The 24295-nt window shown below is 36.1% G+C and overlaps 1 pseudogene; it reads left to right on the top strand.

Annotated features, from left to right (window-relative positions):
* Window positions 1–22705: 22705 nt before the first annotated feature.
* On the top strand, window positions 22706–22991 carry LOC129065760 (40S ribosomal protein S27-like; annotated as a pseudogene).
* The last annotated feature ends 1304 nt before the right edge of the window (window positions 22992–24295 follow it).

The raw sequence follows: 24295 nt of genomic DNA, 5'->3' as shown, positions 1-24295 counted from the left end.
AAAAGACCAATGATTTAAAGAGTTAACAAAGTGAAAAGTTGGTTATTAGAAAAGATGAGCAAAATTGATAGCACTAGGTGGGCTATCAAGAAACAGAAAGAACACAAATGATCAATATCAAGAATGAAAGAGGGGCCTTGACCAGTGTGGCTCAGTTGGTTGGAGCATCATCCGGCATACTAAAATGTTAAAGGTTTGATTCCTGGTTAGGGCTCATACCTAGGTTGCAGGTTCTATCCCTGGCGGGGCACATACAGGAGGCAACCAATTGATGTTCTCTTTCACATTGATATTTCTTTCTCTCTCTCTTTCCTTTCCTCCCTCTCTAAAGATAATAAACATATCCTTGTGTGAGGATTGCAAAACAATGAATGAAAGACATTTATTACCACATGTTCTACAGGCATTCACAGGATAATAAGGGGATATCATAAAAAACCTTTATAACCTCTAAAATTTAATAATTTGGAGGAAATGAAGAAATTCCCTGCAAAATACAACTTACCAAAACCAACCCAATATGAAAGGAAACTGAATGGCCCTGTATCTATTAAAGAAATGTAAATCATTATTAAAAATGTGTCAAAGAAAAGGAATACAGGTAGTAAAGGAAGAAGTAAAACTGTTACTATTCACAGTTCATGAATATTAATGTTAGAAATCTGAGAATCTATAAAACAACTCCTAGATCTAATACTCCCAAGATCGTAGGGTACATAGTCAAAATATTTGTACATTTTGTACATGTACAAAATTTATTTGTCATTTACAAATAAATGACATTGGAAATACAATTTGAGAACAAAATGCAAACAGTTATATTTACAATAACATAAAAATACTAAGGAATAAATTTAACACAAGCTGTACATGATCTCTATCCTGGACACCACAAAACCAATTGTGGTATAAATATGTAATGAAATACTACTCAGTACTAAAAAGGAACAAGTTTTGATGTATCAACTTGCCTGAATCTCAAAAACATTATATTAAGTGGAAGAAGCCAGGCCAAAAATAGAACATAATTTATTATTCATTTACATGTGATTCTAGGACAGACAAAACTAATCTATGCTGAAAAAACTGGGACAGAGGTTACTGACCCTGGATGATATTGAGAGCAATTTCTGAGATGATGAAAATGTTCTTAGGTGTGGATTAAATGGGTATATGCAACTGTCAAATATTACTCTTAAGATTTGTGTATTTCACTGTATGTAAACCTTACCTAAAAAATAAAAACTGTAAATAAATATTGATCTTTGCTTACAAGGTTTGCTTTTCAGAGTAGTATGGGTTAGCAATCCTAAAAGTCTATCTTTTGTATTCTAAACTTGTGTAAATAAATATTTTTAGGATAATGGAAGCCAATTTTCTCACTGTTGGAGAAGGAAGTTAGAAACACAGTATGGGGGAGGGATACCATGAAATTTGGAGTTGTTGATCTGGGATTGGAGGTATCAATGTGATTTATCATTTTTCAGATTGGTAGGTACGTGGCCCTGGCTGGTGTGGCTCAGTGGACTGAGTGCCGGCCTGAGAACAAAAGGGTCATTGGTTTGTTCCCAGTCAGGGCCCATGTCTGGGTTGTGGGCTAGGTCCTCAGTAGGGGGCACATGAGAGGCAACCACACATTGATGTTTCTCTCCCTCTCTTTCTCCCTCCTTTCCCCTCTCTAAAATAAATAAATAAATAAATAAAATCTTTAAAAGATTGGTAGGTATGTAGTTTTCTGTGTATTTTATTTATATATTAATGTATGTTTATATACATTTTCCTAGCTTTGTTTGCCAAAAGGGCCTAGAAGAAAAGGACACATTAATGACACATTAATAAGCTTAGGACCCAGGTTTGATTTCAGGAAAAGAATAAAATGAGCATAGCATATCTTGTGCCAGAAGTTAGAGAGAAGTGCTTAAAGAATGATTAGAATGTGTCAAAAAATACACAGGCTCTAACCTGAAGTTTCTCGCACTAAATTTAGGACAATATGAGCATGAAAATAAGTGATAGGCATGGAGTACAATCCATTGAATAAAATAAGATTCTGCCCTGATATGATTGATTAGCTGATTGAATGAATGAGTGAATGGGAAAGGGAAAATTTTTACAATAAAATACTATCTAAAAAATGGAGAAGGAAATAAATGATGAAGTTAAGACATCCTAGTGGTTGTTAAACTAGTGGGTGAAGGGTTAAGACAGAATATTTACATTGTATCGAAGTACTTCTCTACTTCATTTCCACCCTTAACTAAAACTAGAAAGCCTCACCTCCAGGATCTACTCAGTATTAACTCTGCCTAGCCATAACTTCACCTGTTCATTAAGCAATTTTATCTCTGTTGACCTCCTTCTAGGGAAAGGTTAACTGAAGGAATTAATATAATCCAAAAAAGGACAATGTGTGTTTGGTGTGAAAAATCTGTCCAAAAAAATCTACAAGATTCGATAGAGGGTAATGCCTTATAAAACCAAATTCATATGAAGCTTTTTTGTTTTTATCATTATGAACATTGTACATGCACTTTGCCTAAAGAGTCAAGGAGTTCACAAATTTTGTTAAGAGAAACAGCAAAACCCTGCCCTCCTTACCCACTCTTCTGAGACAAGCACTTTCACTTCTTATGGTTGATTATTTAGATGTTTACTGTCATGTCTCTAAACAATATGCTTAATAGTTATTTCTTAACTATTTCTTAATTTTTCTGTTTTATAAACTATCTGTTTCTTACTGTGAAAGATGGGGAACTAACTCCCTTTGCTCTCCCTTCACTCACCACACAGGTATGCATCCTTCCCTTCCTTCCGTCCTCTCCTGACCCCCACCCTCCAAAAATTGTTCTATAAAATTTCCATTAGGCCAATATTAAAGGTTTACATGAGTATGACTATGTAAGCACTATTCACAGCTGAGACAAATAGCATACCATAATTTCTTATTCCGAACATGTCTTTATTTTCCCTGGAATTAATAATTTTCAACTTTTTAAATAGGTTTAGTTTTTATATACTTATCACTAATTCAGCCCAAAACTCTTTGACAGTTGTCTGAATCTTCTTTTAAGAGGTCCTGATGCATTAAATGTTGTATTGTTTTCACCTTCCGAAAAGGCTGTCATGGTACCTGTGATCTCCAATCTGAATTGGTTTGCCCTCATGTCTGGTGACAACTATCATCCTGGTGAGTTCTTTCGCCTCTGGCTTATCTAGATCTCTTTATTGTGCTATAAGTCATTTTCATTTTTTGGTTATACCTTTATTTTAGCAGAGCATATTTTCTAGTAACTTCCTTAAAAATAGGCAAAGGAGTTTTGTTTTTGGTTGGTTTATTTTTTTTTTTGAGTTTTGCATATCTGAAAATATCTTCATTCTCCCCTCATACTTGATTTGTCAGGAGTAGGACCCTCACCAAAGACAGTAAGATTGGAAATAAGAATATGTGAATGTAGAAGTGAAAAACTTGTCGGAGAGTTAAAGTCTGAAAGTTCAGGAGTAGATTCCTGAGGATTGTCCAAATACTGTTACTGAAATGAGATGTTGAAACAGGAAAAAACTAAAATACCTTTAACTGGCCAGTTTTCATTCCTATTCCACTTCTGTCCTCTGGCCGTAGAGGTAGAACTCAAGAGGAAGTTTCAGTCAATCACGGACATTAAGGAACGCTGTATTTTTGTATATCAGAGTTTGTGATAAGTTCAAAGTCGACCTTCCATGTACGTTTCTGATTTCTTTTACTCCCCCCCACCCTTCGCACAGTGCCTTTTGCTTTTATAACCAGAAAAAAAACCAACCAATATTGGTGTTTCCATTTTGTGGCAAAAATTCTGTGGAAAACTAAAGGAAATATTGTAGAGGAGCATTTCTAAGACATCGTTTGTACATGCAGATCCAGGGAAAAGCCTGACTGAAAATCCACCTACATAAGTAGAGGGCAGGGTAAGATGCAAGAAAGAAGCTGGCCACTTCAATCTGGTAATTGATAGAGCTTATGAAGGGAAACTTACACACAAGGTAGGAGTCAAAAATTAGAAAGAAAAACCACCTCTACGAGAGTTTATCCTCAGAGTTATTTATTCTGAGAATTCTATGTACTCTGGGTTATGAAGCTGTCCTTAGAGGGTCATTTCTGATTTGTTTCTGCTGAGTCTTTTGAGAAGGAAGGATGGGCAGACACCTTGGATTTTGTTACCTTAAAAAAAATACAAATCTGTACCCACAGCCACTCCCAGCAAAGTCTTTGGATTCACTTTCCTTTTTTTAAAAAAAAAAATATTTATTTTTAGAGAGAGAGGAAGCAATAGAGAAAGACAGGAAGGGAAACATTGATGTGTAAGAGAAACACTGATTGGTTACCTCTCACATGCACCCAGCTGGGGACCTGGTCCGCAGCCCAAGTATGTGTCCTGACTAGGAATAGAACCAGCTATCTTTCCACTTGTGGAACAACATCAAACCCGCCAAGCCACACCAGTCAGGGCCAGATTTCTGTGGATGACTCCTTTTCCATCGATGGCCCAGTCTGTTAGCCTGTTTCCCTGCATGTTTCTATGCACATCAGTGGGTGGAGTTCTTCTTTTTTTCTGTTCCATGGGCAGAATAGCTTTTCCTGGCTGCCAGCTTTGTGCAGAGAGCTCATTTACAGTTCCACCTGTACAGGAGTCTGTGTCTGTGGTGGAGGTCTCAAGCTCTGTTTCCACAAGGGTTTTTAGACCCTAGCTAGCCTTTATCCTTATGTTTAGTTCTGATCCTTGAGTGCCATTCGGCTTTAACTCATGATCAGTGTTCTGGCTTTCAGTTTCTCTTCATTTATTAGCACCTGAGAATGCCCAGGTGGAATTTTTAAAAAGAAGAACCAGGAAAATTATCTTAAGCTGGTAAGTAAATGGGTTTGAATATTAAAAAAAAAAATAACCCAATCTCATTTCATTACATTTCTGACATGTGCTTATTATAATATTTAACTTCAGATAGCTAATGGTCTACTAATTTGCATAGCTGGTTTCAAAGAACCACACTACTGACATGCTCTAGTGAAAACATGGCATAGTAGAAAGGATAGGGCTATAGCATCAGGCAGTTCACAAGCTGCCTTTAGCAGGGATCTTGAGCAATTTACTTCATTTCCCAAGCCTTCAGTTTCTTCATTAGCAAAGCAGATACAAAAATATTCATCTAATGTAACTGCTTAGAGGATTAAAAGTGATTATAACAGCTAATAGTAACTGAGTACTTGTGATGTACACCATGCTCTGCTGGGTGCTTCACTGGATAATCTCTTTTAATGTATGTGAAATTTTTAGTCCAGTGCCTCACACATAGCAGATGTTCAATAAATGCAGTTATTATTTTCATGTAAGTTGCCTCACCCTAGCCAGGCTTTGATCCGCCTATGACATCCTTCACCCCACCCCACCCCACCCCTACTACTGCCAGACAAGCCTCTGCTTGAACAGAGCAGTCAGAATTCTGGCTTTGAAATTCAGATTCCACAGACTCAGATCTGCCACTTCCTTGCTGTCTGGCCTTGGACAAATATATTCAGTTCCTTCCTGTGAAATAAGGATAATAGTGAAATGAGGGCAATGGGTCTAAAATTTTAGCTGAGGTTAAAATGAGTTAATTCATGTAAAGCACTTAGAATAGTGCCAGATACATTGTAAATCCTTAGTAAGTCATAGGCATTATTATTATTTTTACTAGAAATTTGTTATCTTCTTGAATTAGAAAACATTTCAGTTTGAGCTAACATCTTCCTCTCTTGGCATCTATCAAATGGCCCTACTTTTGCCCATTGGAGTGGCACAGGAAATATTTGATTCTCCTTTCACAAGATAGTACTTGAAATACTTTTTTCCCCCCTCCAGAATAAACACCTCAGTTTCTTCAAGTATTTTTCATAGACATGGTTTTAAGTCTCTTCACCACCCTAACAGCCTTCTAGCAGAATGACTGAGTTTGTGAATCCTACCGTGGCAATGCCACCCTGCAAGCACTGTCTGATGAGCTAGGACTACTATCACACTCTCTTCTTATGAATACTGCATATTTGGTTAAGCAATGAAAAATTTAGGCTTTCTATTATATATAGCCAAATTTGTTCCTAATTGGCATAATATTCATGTGTGTTAAAGTTCATCTCTCTTATTTTTGCCTCATTATTTTAGCCTTCTTTTTTAAAAAAAATTATTTATTGATTTTTGGAGAGAGAGAAAAGAGGAAAGTGGGGGAGAGATAAAGAGAGAGAGAGAAACAACAATTTGTAGCTCCACTTATTTATGCATTCACTGGTTGCTTCTGGTATGGGCCCTGACTGGAGATCAAACCCGCAACCTTGGTGTATCAGGATGATGTACCAACCAACTGAGCTACCCGGCCAGGGCTATTTTAGCCTTCTTAATCTAAGTTTGGATTTCTGGGCTTCCATCTCATATATTATAATCCCTTCTAGTTTCATGTCATTTCTAAGTCTGATGGACAGACTGTCAAAATTATTCAAACAGAATATCTCTTGGCACTCTACCTGCAAGATATATCAGTTCAATGGGCACTTTTGGGAAGTGTGACTATCAATTATTTCCTGCCTGTATGAATTTTATTCAAAATTACCCCTCCAATGGGGGTTTTGAGGAACCTCAAATATTCTCTTGTGAAATAAACCTATTAAAACACAAGAAAAGTAAATTAAGTGCCTTATTAATTAAAATTAAGCACCTTATTAATTAAAGAGTTAATTTTTGAGAGTGACTGTTCTGATGACAAGAAAGTTAATGAACACTGAGAAGAGGGGGTATTTATAATCTGCTATGTATGCTAGGGTGAGGGTTAATAAAAATACACTGGTAGCCACAAGCTTCATTTGAACTCTTAGTTTAAAACTCTTTTTTACTCCTATTATCTACTTAAGCTATGAAAAAGAGGAAAGTATATTCACCTTTTTTTCCTCTCTTCACCCATAATATGAAGGAACTAATCAGCCAGTAAATAAGGTTAAGGCAGGGAAAAAGAATGAGACAGAGATACCGTGGGTCTAATTCCATGTAAACTCAGCATATGACCTCTGAATACTTGAGCATTGACTTACATAACTTCTGCACACAGTGAGTCCCCAGCAGTTGGAGTTCATCACATTGGAGGTTTACAGGCTAAATATAGGATATGTAAGGGATTAAGGGTCTGATTCCTGACCCCTCCTGAGGATTCACAGAAACTACATTGGGAAATAAAGAAAAACTCAGAGGGAGAATCATGGAGACTGGCTCAATCGTGCCTCCCTGAAATGGAGCCTCTACATTGCTGTTAGAGTGCTCTTACCAAAAGGTGAATATGCCCATGTCGCCCCCCATTTTAAAATATTTTTGTGCCCATCCCCCAACCCCATTGACTTAGCATGGTCTACAGGGTACTTTGTGATCTGGTCCCTGTTCAATTCTCTCGTTTTTCTACTACATTTTGTTTCTTGATCATGTCTTTGCTCATGTGTACCCCTTTTCTGGAAGAGAGCATTTCTCTCCATTTTTTACTTTCCATTTCTTTTGAGATCACCTATCTCAATCTGTTTCTTCATTATTGGAGGAGAGAGAAAATGAAGGTATACTAGAGCAAGTCTGCTATATTTTACCAGAATTGGTCAATCTTACAAATTGAAGTAGATTGTGAAAAATTAAAAATACATACCATAGCCCCTAGAGCAACTAGTAAAAAAAACAACTCAAAAATAGCTTAAAAGTGACTGAAGGAATTAAAATGGTACACTGAGGAATATTTATTTAATGCAAAAGAAGGCAGTACTTTGGAACAGAGAAACAAAAATGGCATGAGACATAAAGAAAATAAATAGAAAAATGAAAGGCATAACTCTAACCATATAAGTAATGACATGAAATGTAGAGGGATTAAGCACGCCAATTAAAAGTCAGAGATAAATGGTAATTAAATAGGATCCAACCAGATGTTGCCTTTAAGGGACACACTTTGGATTTATAAATACAAATAGGTTGAAAGTTAAATGATGCAAAAAGTAACCATAAGAGAACTGGAGTGGCTATAATATCAGACATAATAGACTTTCAGACCAAAAGAATTGTTAATATAGGAGAAAAGGGACATTTTATGATGACAAAATGACAAATCCATGAAGAAGACAATTATAAATATATATGCATCTAACAATAGAGCTTCCAATATATAAAACAAAAACTGAGAATTGAAGAGAATAATACAATTTGACAATAACTAGAGACTTTAATTTCCTACTCTCAAAAACTAAAATACTAACTAGACAGAAAATCAGCAAGGTTATAGAAATCTTGAATACTATCAACCAACTTGACCTAAGTGAAATCTATATATTTCCACCAAACTAAAGTAGAATACACATTTTTTCTCAAGTACATGTGGAACATTCTTCAAGACAGAACATACACTAGGACATAAAATATGCCTCAATACATATATAAGGATTAAAATTATACAGCATATGTTCTCTAAGCTCATTGAAATTAAATCAGAAATCAATAATAGCAGGAAATTTAGAAAATTCACAATATTTGAAAATTAAATGAACATTTGTAAATAACCCATAGGTCAAAGAGGAAATTACTAGGGAAATTAGAATGTATTTTGAGCTGAAGGAAAATGCCAACAATTTATGGAGTACAGTTAAAGCAGAGGAAATTGTACGCATTTAAAAAATATTTTTTTTATTTTTTAGGCAGAGGGGGAGGGAGAAAGAGAGGGAGAGAAACATCAGTGTGTGGTTGCCTAATGTGCGCCCCCTACTGGGGACCTGGCCTGCAACCCAGGCATGTGCTCTGGCTGGGAATCAAATTGGCAACTCTTTGGTTCTCAGGTTGGCACTCAATCCACTGAGCCACACCAGCCAGGGCAATTTATGCATTTATATGCCCATATTAGAAAGAAGACGAATCTCAAAATCAAGAACCTAAATTTTTTCCTTAAAAATTCAGAAAAGTCAGAGTAAATTTTTGTTTTTAAATGGCCACAGGGGAACTTTTTAGGGTGATGGAAATATTCTAAACCTGAATTGTGGTGAGTATTGCACAATTCAGTATGTTTACTAAAAACTGTTAAAATGGATGGATTTTGTGTTATGTAAACTATAACTCAATAAAGTTGTTTAAAAAATAAAGAAATTCAAGAACTTTTCTGTTTTTCATGTATTAACAGATATAATATCAACAATAATGGTATTATTGAGTTCTTACTATTATTGAGTTCTTACTATGTGCCAGGCACTCTCTTAAGCAATATACTCGATCCTCACAACAACCTATGAAATAGACATTATTACCCTATTCCTAAATGAGAAAACTGAGAACCAGGAAAGTTAAGTAAGTAACTTGAGGCAATTAAATAGGCAAGCCAGGATTCAAATGTAAGCAATTGGTTCCACTAGCCATCCTCTCACCTCTCTGCTAATGTAAACCAAAATTTGATGATGTTTTTAACATTTTAATGAAGCAGCATCATTTGGAATCTCTCCTAAAGTTGAAAAATAAACAATATGCCAATTTTTGATGTACAACACAGGGAGGAATATATTATTTTTTTGGTTTTAGAATAATAGTAAAAGTACTTAATCAGTCTTCTATAACCTAATGAAGAATAGCTTTCATTTTCTTTCTCTTCCAGTTGTATGGCAGGAAGCAGTATTATATATACTGAAAAGATAATGGGCTTTAGAATTGAAATAACTGAGATTTGATCTCTGATACTGCTACTTAAGCTACGTAACTTATTTTGAGCCTCATTTTTCTTACTTATAAAAATAGATTCCATAATGTCTGCTCATCAGGACTGTGTGTATTAGATATGGGATTAGTTAATGTACATGAAATCTTAGTACGAGGAGCTTTCTTTAATCATCAGGATCAGACATCCTTTTATGCATTAGAGCTAGTTATGTTTTTACTGCGAATCTCTTGAAACCAGGGTAAGAGCCGAGTAAACACCATCATTCCCTCTCTGACCCCTCCCCAGCAAACAGTGCCACAACACTGCACAGAGAAGTGGGTTGTCCCCTGCCCTGACAAATACCAAAGGCTCTGCCCCTTACAATGTAACAGGTGCACCGAGACAAAGAAATATGGCCCAAATGAAAGAACAGATCAAAATTCCAGAAAAACAACTAAGCGACGAAGGGATAGCCAACCAATCAGATGCAGAGTTCAAAACACTGGTAATCAGGATGCTCACAGAAATTATTGAGTACAGATGCAAAATAAAGGAAGAAGTGAAGGCTATACAAAGTGAAATAAAGAAAAATATACAGGGAACCAACAGTGAAGGGAAGGAAACCAGGACTCAAATCAACAATTTGCAACAAAAGGGAGAAATAAACATTCAACAGGAACAGAATGAAGAAACAATTCAAACAAATGAGGAGAGGCTTAGGAATCTCTGGGACAACTTTAAACACTCCAATATCTGAATCATAGGGGTACCAGAAGGAGAAGAGGAAGAGCAAGAAATTGGAAAATTATTTGAAAAAATAATGAAGGGAAACTTCTCCAATTTGGCCAAGGAAATAGACATACAAGTGCAGGAAGCTCAGAGAGTCCCAAACAAGTTGGACCTAAAGAGGAACACACCAAAACACATCATAATTAAATTGCCAAAATTAAAGATAAGGAGATAATTTTAAAAACAGCAAGAGAAAACAGCAAGAGAAAGCAGCGAGTTACCAACAAAGGAGTTCCCATAAGACTATCAGCTGATTTCTCAAAAGAAAACTTACAGTCAAGAAGGGGATGGAAAGAAGTGTTCAAAGTGTGAAAGCCAAGGACCTACATCCGAGATTACTCTATGCAGCAAAGCTATCATTTAGAATGGAAGGGCAGATAAAGTGCTTCCCAGATAAGGTCAAGTTAAAGGAGTTCATCATCACCAAGCCCTTATTATATGAAATGTTAAAGGGACTTATCTAAGAAAAAGAAGAAGATCAAAACTATGAACTGTAAAATGACAACAAACTCTCACAACCATCAACAACTGAACCTAAAAAAAAGAAAAGAAAAGAAAAAGAAAAACAAAATCAAACTAAGCAAACAGTTAGAACAGGAACAAAAACCACAGAAATGGAGATCACATGAAGGGTTATCAACTGGAAGGGGGAAGGGGGAAGATGGGAGAAAAATTCCAGAGAATAAAAATCATAATTGGTAGGTACAAAACAGACAGGGAGAGGTTAAGAATAGTACAGGAAATGGAGAAGCCAAAGAACTTACATGTAGGACCCATGGACCTGAACTAAGGGAGGGAATGCTGGAGGAAATGAGGGTACTCGGCAGAGGGGGATAAAGGGGAGAAAAAGAATGGGACAACTGTAATAGCATAATCAATAAAATATACTTAAAAAAAGAAATAGCCTTGTTTTTTAGAGAAGGGCAGGACAATTCTCTAGGACTTCTCAATGAGATTAAACTTGAAAGAGAACAAAGAATAGTTTAGAATTTAGGGATGACATTTACTTAGTTATATTTACTTTAGGTTAGTATATTACAATATGGAATTAAGAACCCCTCTTCCTGGTGCATACATCTTACCTGGAAATTTTACTTTAACCCTCTTCTCACATTCTGAACTCTAACCAGAATCCAACCCTGGACTCTAAGAGATATTTCACTATTATCTCCAAGTAATTTTGAGAGGTATGGTCAGAGCTTCCTCCAAAGTGTAGCTGCTATCAGAATACCTCATTAGGGTTCTAATGGAGGGAAGAAAGGAGGCTAGGAACAGGCCTTGTTCCCTTGCCCAGGTGAGTTCTGTGGACACCGGATATTAACTAATATCCTGCTGAACAGCTCTCTGTGGGACCCAAGATCCTGGTCACACAAGTCACTGAGAGCCTTATTAGGATAAGTGTGGAAGACACCACTGACTTTTATTTAGGGGAAAACACTTATTAAGGGACAAATCTTTAAAAGAATATTTTTTTGTCAATGACAAATAGAAAATGTTCAGTTCATCTGGTTGGTAAATTGCTGAAGCACTTTGTCCACTGGATGTCACTGTTGCACTTGAAAAATAAACATAGTCTTGCATTTGTATAATAAGTTTAAATTCTTTAGTCTTGGAATGGCATATTTTTTTTCCTCTGACAGAAGATATCACCAATTGACCCATTCCCATCTCATCTCAAGATAACTTCCTTCAAAGGGAAATCAGGAAGGAATCTGTTGAGAATTTAAGATTTCGCTACAAGATCTAGAAGCATCCGAAGCCCACTGAGGAATGAAACCTTTCAAAGCTCAGTCTAACAACCAACTTCTCATTTTTCTGTTATCCTGTTCATTTGGGAGCAAGAGGTTCTTTTGACAAGTTTCTTAACTCTTCATGGTCTGTGTCTTGTTTCCTACCCAGAACCAGTTTTGGAGGGTTTTATTTTCCCTGAGGATGGAAGGTAGTCAGAACACCTCTGCAATATTCTTTTCCTTTTTCACATTTTTAACCCTTTTTGACCCAAATCCTTAAAACATAAAGTATAATCATATTTCAGTTTAAAAATTATAACATGAAATACTTCTCTAGTCTAGGAATTACAAAGGTAATTTTTCTTTGTTTCTCTTTCCTTGTTGTGTTTATTAACAATATAGAAACAAAAATCCCACCAGTATATTCTTTTTGAGCTCTTGAATGTTTCCCTACCTTGAAGTTATATTGAAATAGAGCACATGTAAATACAGTAGGATACGACACATATGTTACACAGAGAGAACAGAGTCACAAGGCAATTAATGCTTTCCAGAAGAAGGGGTTAAAGGGGAAGGAAGGAAGAAAGGAAGGAACAAATCCTTTTTTTACATTTAAAAATTTTTTCATTTATTGATTTTTTTTTTGAGAGAGAGAGAAACATCAATTTATTGTTCAACTTATTTATGCATTCATTGGTTGCCTATTGTATGTGCCCTGACTGGGAACTGACCCACAACCTTGGCATATTGGGAGGATGTTCTAACCCACTAAGCTACCCGGCCAGGGCATTAGTGACAATTCTTGTTACTTGCTGACACCATGTGCCCCATTAAACTGTTCTAAGGAAAAAGTTAAGCTCCTGGACAAGAAACAGCTCTCTATATGTCTCTTTAACTGTCTCCCAGTTTAAGAATTCTTTACCTCCCATTGTGAAGTTTCAGTTTAAATGAAAAGAAATGAGAAAGCAACTTTAGACTTTAATCAAAATTACTTTCCAGCTGCAGAAGACTGAGGAGATAGAAAAAGTTTGGAGAAATTCTCCATAACTGATCTTTCATTTGCCAGTTTCTCCCTACCGTAAAAATGATTCAAATGAATGAAGTTAGAATTTTTGATATCAGTTTTGTTTTTAAAAGTTCTATAATTTTTCACATTATTTTATTTAAATAACATAACAAAGTCAATATTCTTAGATGAATACTATAAAGTACTGTATTTTAATACTTTACAGTCAGACATTAGTTAATCTCAGCTTTATAACTTACTAGCTGTATTATCTTAGCCACATTATTTGACACAGCTTCAAAAAATACACAGAGAAAAACTGACAGAAGAATTATAAAGAGAAGACAGTAAATAACCTAGCAAGATGCAGAAACTCTTTTAAAAAGGCAGAGTCAAGCAGCCTTGAGATTCCCAAAATCCCTTCATCGGCCAACACTGGGCCTGGAACTTTGAACTGGCTTAGGGTTTTGTGAGATGAGATTAGAAGAGGAGTGGGGTTAGGGGTGATGACCTGTGCCTTATGGGCATGTAAATAATCAGGAACCAAAGTCTTAAGTTTTGGCCAAGGAAACAAAAGTACTCTGGAACTGTCAAATCCAAAGGTGGAATAAAAAAATGGGTCTGAAATAAATGATCATCAAAAGGACTTAGATCGCTTCAGCAAAATGGCTTATTACGTGGGTACAAGATTGCTGCCCCAAAGCAAGAGCACACAACAAAGGGTGAAAGCTTTTCACAGGGGTCCTGCCACTGCCAGGGAGGCATTCAGGGCTACATTTGCTGAGCTACTTCACTGGGGTGCATAAAGCTTCTAGACTTCATTGCACATCTATTTAAATTATTAAACAGGAAACTGAAAAAACTGTTTGTAGAGCTGGAAACTCCCTAAACATACCATAAAGATAAGTGTAGATTCTTCCCACTTGATTTTAACTTCTTCACTTGGCTAGAGCTAATTCACTCCCACTGGGAAATGTAGTCTCATTCCAGGACCATGGACCAGTCTTGTCCTTCGTTATGAAGAACTGAAGGAACTTTAATTCAGTAACTCAAGTGTTACTTTAGCTGCTAGCCTGGATTTGCTCTGTTCTTCCAGGATTTGGGTTACTCTGCTCTATTCTTATGATTAAAGATAACCCCAAAGTTCAAAAGACCTAAACCTCACTCCCTGTTATCAGACCTGTCTTACTTTGACTGTCTACCTGTCTAAACAGCTGTCTCCACAGTGCTTTCATTTATATTCTTATCTCTCTTCATGATGGGAAGAGTGTTAACACTTGAATTGTTTTTTTCTCATGTATTTAAGACTGTTCGTATTTTAAATTCTTTTCCTGTCAATTTTAGTTTTTTTATACTTTTGATCCAACGTTACATTTTACACATCTCAGTGAAGTAGCTCAGCGAATGTAGGCTTGAATGTCTCCCTGGCAGTGGCAGGACCCCTGTGAAAGGCTACCCGCTTTGTCCTGTGCTCTTGCTTTGGGGCAGCAATCTTGTACCCATGTCATAAGCCATTTTGCTGAAGTGGTCTAACTGAAGGTACTCTTTTCATTACATAATCTGCTATTCAATAGTTTTAGGAAGAAAACAAAACCCCAAAAATAAGTGTTTTGATGATCATTTATTTCAGACCCATTCTTTCATTCTGCCCCCTTGGATTTGACAGTTTCAGACTACTTTTGCTTTCTTGGCCAAAAGTTAAGACTTTGGTTCCTGATTATTTCCCTGCCCATAAGATAGAGGTCATCACCCCTAACCCCAGATGATATAAAGAAAAGGTGCTAGAACTTAACTGTGGTTTTATCCTATACAAAGACAGATAGTACTTGTGTCAATCAGTGGACAGCTCATTGAGTGTCTTAGTCTGTAACATGTCCATCTTCACATACGTTATCTATTTCAGAAAGAAAAGTAAGGGAAGATTTGAACTCCGTGTATTCTACCTCCGTTAGTATTTGGTAGAGCAGAGCAGATATGTGGATATTGTAATAAATATTTTAATATTAAAGAAGAGTGGTATATATGATTGATTCAGAAACAATGTTTTCTTGAAGTTCTTTCTGAATCAAACATGTACACAGAAGAGTTCATATATAATAAATACACTGTTCAATGAATTTTTACAAATGGAACAAAACCATAAAACATCATTTATCTTTAGTTTTTAAAATATCTGCATTGCCTAAACTTATTTACTTTTACCCAAATGAAACAGAACACTCGACTGCTCATCAGGATTTTATGCCATGTGTATCTTAGAACTTCATAACTGTTGAGCTGTTAATTTTTTAAACCTATATATGAAATAACTGAGCTTATTTTTTGTATTATTTTTTCTTCTCCCTCAATATGGGGAGGAAGTTACCATTAGAGACATTATCTATGGAATGCTATTTAGGATTTTATTTATTTTTAACACCCTGAATTCAAACAGCAATGGGTTTTATTCCCTTTACTTTTCCTGGACAGCCCCCTCTCCTTTTATTCAGTTAGAAGTCAATGTATGCATTATTACTAACCAATAATATTTTTTGGTACATTTTAAGTAAGTTGCTAAGCTTGAACTTATGAATAATTATGACTTTGTTCTGGCCATTTCTCTTCTATGACAATAGTTACACACTATAAAACAAAGATGGTGAATTCATCAGATCTAACCCTCTTCCTGTGATACTTGTGTTTTGATACCTGATTAATTTGAAAATCATAATTTGATAGCTTTACTTTTTAACTTGTTATGCTTATTTGGGATATTTATCTATACATCTCTGCTATTGACAGTCTATTACAAATCAAAATAATGGTAATCATTGTGGGCTACAAGAATAAAGTAATAAAAATATGAACATGGTTCCAGTGAAAATGTTTTCTTAAATATTGAAATTTTCAAAAAACTCTATTTCTAGTTAGTTTGAAAATAATGTATAATGTTTCAATGACTTCAATAGTCATTAAGATTCTTTTAAAAATAAGTATTGCATTCTAACATTCTCTACTTCTAGAAGTCAATGGGAAGTATGTGTTTGAAATAAACAAATACTTTGACATATGCTGGAGAAAGTATAACAACAAGTAATAAACAACATTGATTTGTAGGGGTTTTTTTTCTTGCTTTATTGCATTGGCTAGAACCTCCAGTACAGTGTTGAAAATATTGGTGATAGTGGATATCTTTGCCTTGTTCCTGTACTTAGGGAAATACTTTCAATCACTCATCATTAAGTATTATATTAGGTGTATATTTTATGTGGCTAAGAAAGTTCTCTTTTATCTGGTTAAGTTCTCTTTTATTCCTAATTTGCTGAGAGTTGAGCTTAAATCTGAAATAGTTGGAGTATATTTTTAAAATTTTGCACATATTGAGATGTTATCACACAGTTTTTGTTTTTCAGTCTGTTAATATGGTAAATTACACTGGTTTATGATGTTGATTATAATTGAAAGGATATCTCTATTTGTACTTCAATTGTACTCAACTGTAGCTTCATTTTTAGTGCTCAATATCCCCATTGTGGCTACTGTATCAGGCAGTGCAGCCCTCTATGTTCTTAGCTACTCTGCTACACTACCTTCTACAATAATCACCCAAAAAGCACCTTAGCCAGATTCCCTCCACTCAGACAGTAGAAAACACACAATTTAAAACTTAACATCTGTGTGAATTAAATATTATTTGTTTCTAAGTGACTGATTATAAAACTGAGATCCAAAAAGGTTAGTGTCATACATGTGCTTGTGAAAGAAAAAGAGAAAGACAACCCAGGGTACAGGTGCTCTTCTCATTACACTATCTGCTGTTCAATAGTTTTAGGAAGAAAACAAAAAACAAAAAATAAGTGTTTTATTATAGACCAAGACCTGAGAAACAGTAAATCCTAGCAAGATGCAGAAACTCTCTTATTTATTTTTAAAATATTTTATTTATTCATTCTTAGAGAGAGGGGAAGGGAGGGAAAAAGAGAGGAAAAGAAACACTGACATTTGAGAGAAACATTTATTAGTTGCTTCTTGTAGACCCTGTGGCCTGGGACAACCTTTTGCTTTGCAGGGCAATGCCCAGACAACTGAGCCACACTAGTCAGGGCTAGAAACTCTTTTAAAAAGGCAGAGTCAAGCAGCCTTGAGATTCCCAAAATCCCTTTGTAGGCCAACACTGGGCCTGAAACTTTGAATTGACCTAGGGTCTTGTGAGATGAGATTAGAAGAGGAGTGGGGTTAGGGGTGATGACCTGTGCCTTATGGGCATGGAAATAATCAGGAACCAAAGTCTTAAGTTTTGGCCAAGGAAACAAAAGTACTCTGGAACTGTCAAAGAATGGGTCTGAAATAAATGATCATAATTGTCCATGGATCATTTAGAAGTAGTATCTGTCCTATCTGGCCAGGGTCACAATTTCCTATCCAATGAACAACTCCTCATCAAATGAACAACTTATTAATGGCATACAATGTATGTTGTATCCTCCCTTATTCCTTTAACCTAATGTTTCTAAAACTTCGGTTTTTCACTTACTATCTTCACAATATTTTTTACAATTTTTGCAATATTATCTACCAACTGGGCTATTGTTTTAAAAATAATTTTAAGTTGACTCATATTCTTTTTTTATTGTTATACCTACTTAACCTAGTCCTAAGTATTAATATCCATGAAACTGCAGATTGTTTGAAAAAGGTGTGTCTGTGTGCCATCAACTAAAATAACCATGTGAACTCCCAGTGGTGTGCTAACTACACTTGAATAAACACTGTGTTAATCGAGTTAGCTTTGCTATCACCAAGTAAGAATGATAAATGTACCAACATAGAATCCTGTCCTACAAATATAAGCTGCTTTATCATCTATCTCAAAGGTAGTCTTATTTTTTGTAATCCCTTATAAGTAGAGGCATTCCAAGATACTTACAACAAAGAGCACTTGAGGATCTCTTCTGAATTACTTAATTTAACTCGGTCATATTTCACAGATTAAAAATATCTCTTTTAGCCCTGGCTGGTGTAGCTCAGTGGATTCAGTGCTGGCCTGTGAACCAAGGAGTAGCTGGTTCAATTCCCAGTCAGGGTACGTGCCTGGGTTGCGGGCCAGGTCCCCAGGAGGGCACACGTGAGAGGCAACCACACATTGCTGTTTCTCTCCCTCTCTCTAAAATAAATAAATAAATAAATAAATAAATAAATAAATAAGTATCTAACATAAAATATCTCTTTTAGAAAATTTATCTCTGAATTTTCTTTGTTTAAAATTCTTTAGATTGATTTAGTAATAACTGAAATTTACTCTGATAATAATGACACAAGTATATTGCTGTCTCAATTATTTTTTTTAAAAAAGATTTTATTTATTTATTTTTAGAGAAAGGGGAAGGGAAGGAAAAAGAGGGGGAGAGAAACATCAATGTGTGGTTGCCTCTCATGCATCCTCTACTGGGAACCTGGCCTGCAACCCAGGCACATGCCTTGACTAGGGATTGAACTGGCAACCTTTTTTTTCACAGGTTGGCACTCAATCCACTGAACTACACCAACCAGAGCTGTCTCTTAATTCTTATCATACAGAAGAACAGCATTAAACATAGCACTTGTGGAGTTTAAATAATAAGTAAAGTAAAGAATTGGACCTGAAGAATAAATAAGGATCACTTTGTTCATTCATTCAAGAAATGTCTACTGGGTATATATTATGTGTCCTTTTTCTAGGTACTGAACATGCACCAATAAAAAATTATTTAAAGCAGGGTATCTCAGACTCTTCAGTAACGAGTCTGGCTCATGCCACCTGTAAAGCAAATATGTACACATACGTGTATGCTGTACACTATCCAGGAAGACGAAGGTGTAGGTAGACACATTTCATCTCCTCGCACAACCACAAGAATTACAACAAACCTCGAAACCAAAAATACCCTGAACTGCCAGAAAATCAAACTGTATAGATATCCAACAACCAAGTGTTTAAAGGGGCCATATTCATCCAGATGAGTAGGAGGGATGGAGATGTGGATTCAGGGTGGAGAGGACACAGTGTGGTGTAGAAAGGTGGTGACAGTGGCAGAGGCAGAACAGGCAGTCCCACATTCATGTGTGGTGGATAAAAATCAGGAGGGATACCTTGGGAGTGAACCATCCCAGCCAAAGGCCAGACCACATGGCCCAGGGTTCCAGTGCCAAGAAGATAAAGCCTCATAACTTCTGGCTGTAAAAATCAGTGGGGGTTGGGGGAGTGATTAAACTGCCAGTTTATCTGGAGAGCCCAATTAAAGGGCTCACCCAGAATGTATGCAGACCCACCCACTATGGGAATCACCACAGGACAACAGCTAATTGCATACAGGAAGTTGAGGAAGTGACTGGAAATGAGGTGAGTGCTAGGCAAACCTCCAGAAGCCAGGCACTGGCATTGTCTCCTATCCAACCCTGTCCCCCCACCCACAGAGCCACAATGCTTCTCCCATCCTAGAGAATACCTAAGGCTCCGCCCCATACCACTTAACAATTGTGCTAAGACAGGAAGTCAAAGCAGCTCTATCAAATACACAGAAACAAGCACAGGGAGGCCGCCAAATTGAGGAGACAAAGAAATATGGCCCAAATGAAAGAACAGAACAAAACCCCAGAAGAAGAACTAAATGAAACAGAGATAGCCAACCTATCAGATTCAGAGTTCAAAACACTGGTGATCAGATTGCTCAGGTAACTCACTGAATATGGAAAAAACATAAGGGAAGAAATGAAGGTTACACTAAATGAAATAAAGAAAAATCCACAAGGGATCAATGGTGAAGGGAAGGAAACTGGAACTCAAATCAATGATTTGAACATAAGGAAGAAATAAACATTCAACCAAAACAGAAAGAAGAAACAAGAACTCAAAAAAAATGAGGAGAGTATAAGAAGACCCTGGGGCATCTTCAAAAGTGCCAACATCTGAATCATAGGGATGTCAGAAGGAGAAGAGGAAGAGCAAGAAATTGAAAACTTATTTGAAAAAATAATGAAAAAAAACTTCCCCAGTCTGGCGAAGGAAATAGACACACAAGTCTGGGAAGCTCAGAGAGTCTCAAACAAGTTCGACCCAAAAAGGACCACACTGAGACACCTCATAATTAAAATGCCAAAGATTAAAGATAAAGAGAGAACCTTAAAAGCAGCAAGAGAAAAGCAGAGAGTAATTTACAAAGGAGTTCCCATAGACTATCAGCTGATTTCTCAAAAGAAACTTTGCAGGCAAGAAGGGCCTGGCAAGGAGTATTCAAATTGATGAAAAGTGAGGATCTGCAACCAAGATTACTCTATCCAGCAAAGTTATCATTTTGAATGGAAGGGCAGATAAAGCACTTCCCAGACAAGGTAAAGCTAAAGGAATTCATCATCACCAAGCTATTTTTACATGAACTGTTAAAGGGACTTATTTAAGAAAAAGAAGATCAAAGTTATTAACATTAAAATGACAACAAACTCACAATATCAACAACTGAATCTAAAGAACAAAAACAAACTAGGTAAAGAAACTAGAACAGGCACAGAATCATAGATATGGAGATCATTTGTAGGATTATCAGCTGTGGGGGAGAAAGGGGAGAATGGGGGGAAAGTGCAGGGATTAAGAAGCATAATTGGCAGGTACAAAATATACAGGGAGGTATTAAGAATAGTATAGGAAATGGAGAAGCCAAAAAACTCATATGCATGACCCATGGTCATGAACTAAGGTGGGAGATTGCTGGAGGGAATGGGGGTGTCAAGTGAAGGGGGGCAAAAGGGGAAAATCTGGGACAACTGTAATACCATAATCAATAAAATATACTTAAATTTTTTAAAATTATTTAAAGCAGATAATCCACTATTATTCACACATAAATTTTATAAAACAAAATTTTATGGAAAAGTTTTAAAGTACATTTAATCTTTATCTTTGAGATACTCTCACCAATGTTTTCTGGTATTTCATTCCTTGAATATTATTCTAATTTTGAAAATCTCCAAATATTTCCATTAATAGTTTAATTCATAGATATAATTGTTATTTTTAAAAGTTATTTATTCTCATTATTTGTGTAGTATAAAATATTTTAAACATATACAAACACACATATACAATAGTATAGACAGTCCTTGCTGGGTAGCTCAGTTGGTTAGAGAGTTGTCCAAAATGTCAAAGTTGGGTTTGATCTCCAGTCAGAACACATACAATTTTCAACCAACAAATGCATAAATAAGTGGAACAGCAAATCAATGTTTCTCTCTCACTCTCTCTTCCTTCCTCTTTCTTTAAAATCAATAAATTAAAAAAAAAGATAAGTGCAGACAATAATAGGGCTTTTAGTCTTCAGACTAAATACACTGAATTCACTGACTCCTTTCATTTACTATACATCACAATTGTTGCAATATCCTGCTATCAACTGTGCTATTTAATTAATTAATTTTATTTTAAAATCGAATTTATTGGAGTGGCATTGGTTAACAAAGCCATATAGGTTTCAAGGGTACAACTCAACAAAGCGTCATCTACATGCTGCATCGTGCACCCATTACCCACAGTAAAGTCTATTTCCATCCCCGTTTATCCCCCTTTGCCCTCTTTCACCTTCCCCACCCCCCATTCTCTCTGGCTATCACCACATTATTGTCTGTGTGTATGTGTTTGTGTTACTATTTTAAAATATATTTAAAAATTGACTACTTGTCCTCTCATGTAATACCTACTTCATTCCTCTCCTCACTGCCATCCCTCAAATTTTGTCACTTGTACCTTCAAAATACATCCAGAGTTCTAACACATTTCATCGTTCTCACTACCACGGTCTTGATTCAACATACACTGTCATATATTACCTGAGTTATTGCAATTGCCTCAGAGTGGATCTGCCAATGCCCGCCCATCCCCCTCCCATCCCACCATCTATCCTCAGTGTAGCAAGCACCCAGAAGAATCCTGTTAAAATATATGTCAGATAATATTATTCCTCTGCTCAAAACACTGCAATCAATTATCACACACAGAATAAAAGCCAGAGTCCTTAACAATCTATGTCTATGAATTATCTGCGTTTTTGTATATAGCTATGGTAGATTCATTTTCACTGTTAGATGATATTGTAATGCAAGAAAATAACACATTTTATTCATCTACTCTTTCATCTATGGATATTTTGTGGCCTTTCATTTGTTTTGCTTTTATAAATAATGAAGTCATAATAAGAAATGCTAAGGGAAATTTGTAAGGATGGAGAAAATGATATAAAATGTAAATTCCGAAGCACAGGAAGGCATGAATAACTTACTACATTTATGGTCAATTGACTTTCAACAAGGGCACCAAGAAAATTTGATGGGGAAAAATAGTTTGTTCAATGAATGGTGTTGGGACAATTGGATATTACATGGGAAAAAAAAAAGAAGCCAAACCCCTATGTCACACCATATACAAAGATGAACTCAAGACTAGTCTAAATGTGAGAGCTAAAATCATAAAACTCATGTTTACAGCAATGACGACCTCCCCATGACAACATGCCTCTCCCCAAGGACTTCCTTCATCCATCTCCAGAAGATGGGAAGAGGAAACACAAGAAGCAGCACCTGGTGCAGAGCCCCAGTTCCTACTTCGTGGATGTGAAATGCCCAGGGTGCTACAAAATCACCACTGTCGTTGGCCCTGCACAGGCAGTAGTTTTGTGTGTTGGCTGCTCCACAGTCCTCTGTCAGCCCACAAGAGAAAAAGCAAGGCTTACAGAGGATGCTCCTTCAGAAGGAAGCAGCACTAAAAGCACCCCGAGCCAGGATGAGTGGGGAACCATACCAATAAACACACTTTGGTTATGTTAAAAAAAAAAAAATCATAGCCCTGGGTGGTATGGCTGAGTGGATTGAGTGCCAGCCTGTGAACTGAAAAGTCTCCAGTTTGATTCCTGGTCGGGCACATGCCTGGGTTGAGGGCCAGGTCCCCACTGGGGGGAGTACGAGAGGCAACTGGTCGATATATCTCCTGCACATCAATGTTTCTCTCCCTCTCTTCCTCCCTCTCTTCCCCTCTAAAAATAAATAAAGTCTTTAAAAAGTCATAAAACTCAGACAAAAACCTAGATGTATATCTTCATGGCCTTAGGTTAGGAATTGGTTTCTTGCTATGACTCCAAAAGCACAGCAACAAAAGAAAAACTGTTAAATTGGACTTTATAAAAATAAAAAGCTTTTGTGCTTTAAAGAAAAGTATTAAGAAAATGAAAATGTACATAGTGGGAGAGAAAATACTTGCAAATATTTTCACATAAGATGAGGGACTTATATTCAGAATGATTAAAGAACTCTTACAACTCACAATAAAAACGCAAACAACCCATATTTGAAACAAGCAAAGTATCTGAATAGAAATTCTCCAAAGATATGCAAATGCCAATAAACATAAAAAATGTCAATATACAAATCAAAACCACGATTAGATGCCACATCACACACTCAAAATGAAAATGACAGACAACAGCAGGTGTTGGTGAAAATATGCAGAAATTGGAACCCTTATATGTTGCTGGTGGAATTGTAAAATGGTGCAGTCACTTTGGAAAACAATATGGGAGTTCCTCAATATGATTTAAACATATTGTTACCATATAACATACATTTCAAGACTTACTCTATTGAGACACTTTGGAAAATGACCTATCATGAATGTTATTTTCCTCATTTATAAAGTGAAAATGGTACCTGTTTGTTGATAATCTATATCTTCAAATTCAAACAATAACAACAAAATCCAAATTTGTAACCTTCCAAAGATTTCTATAAGAAAATGAAAAGTCAAGTCACATCCTGAGACTAATATAATATTGAATGTCAACTGTAATTGAAAAAAATTGATGATACCGAGTATAATAATTGGAAATATTATACATTGCTAGTGGAAGTGTAAAATGGTACAATAACTTTGAAAAACAATACAACAGCTTTATAAACTTAAGTATGTATCTACTCAATATCTCAACAACTGCATTCTGAGAAGAATAAAAACACGTCCACAGAAGGACTTGTTCAGAATACAGGGTGGGACAAAAGTAGGTTTACAGTTGTTCAT

Source organism: Pteronotus mesoamericanus, unplaced genomic scaffold, assembly GCF_021234165.1.
Source record: "Pteronotus mesoamericanus isolate MK-2021 breed Mesoamerican mustached bat unplaced genomic scaffold, CSHL_Meso_final contig_182, whole genome shotgun sequence".
Lineage (NCBI taxonomy): Eukaryota > Metazoa > Chordata > Mammalia > Chiroptera > Mormoopidae > Pteronotus > Pteronotus mesoamericanus.
Note: the sequence above shows the minus strand (reverse complement) of the source record. Positions and strands in the feature narration are given on the sequence as shown.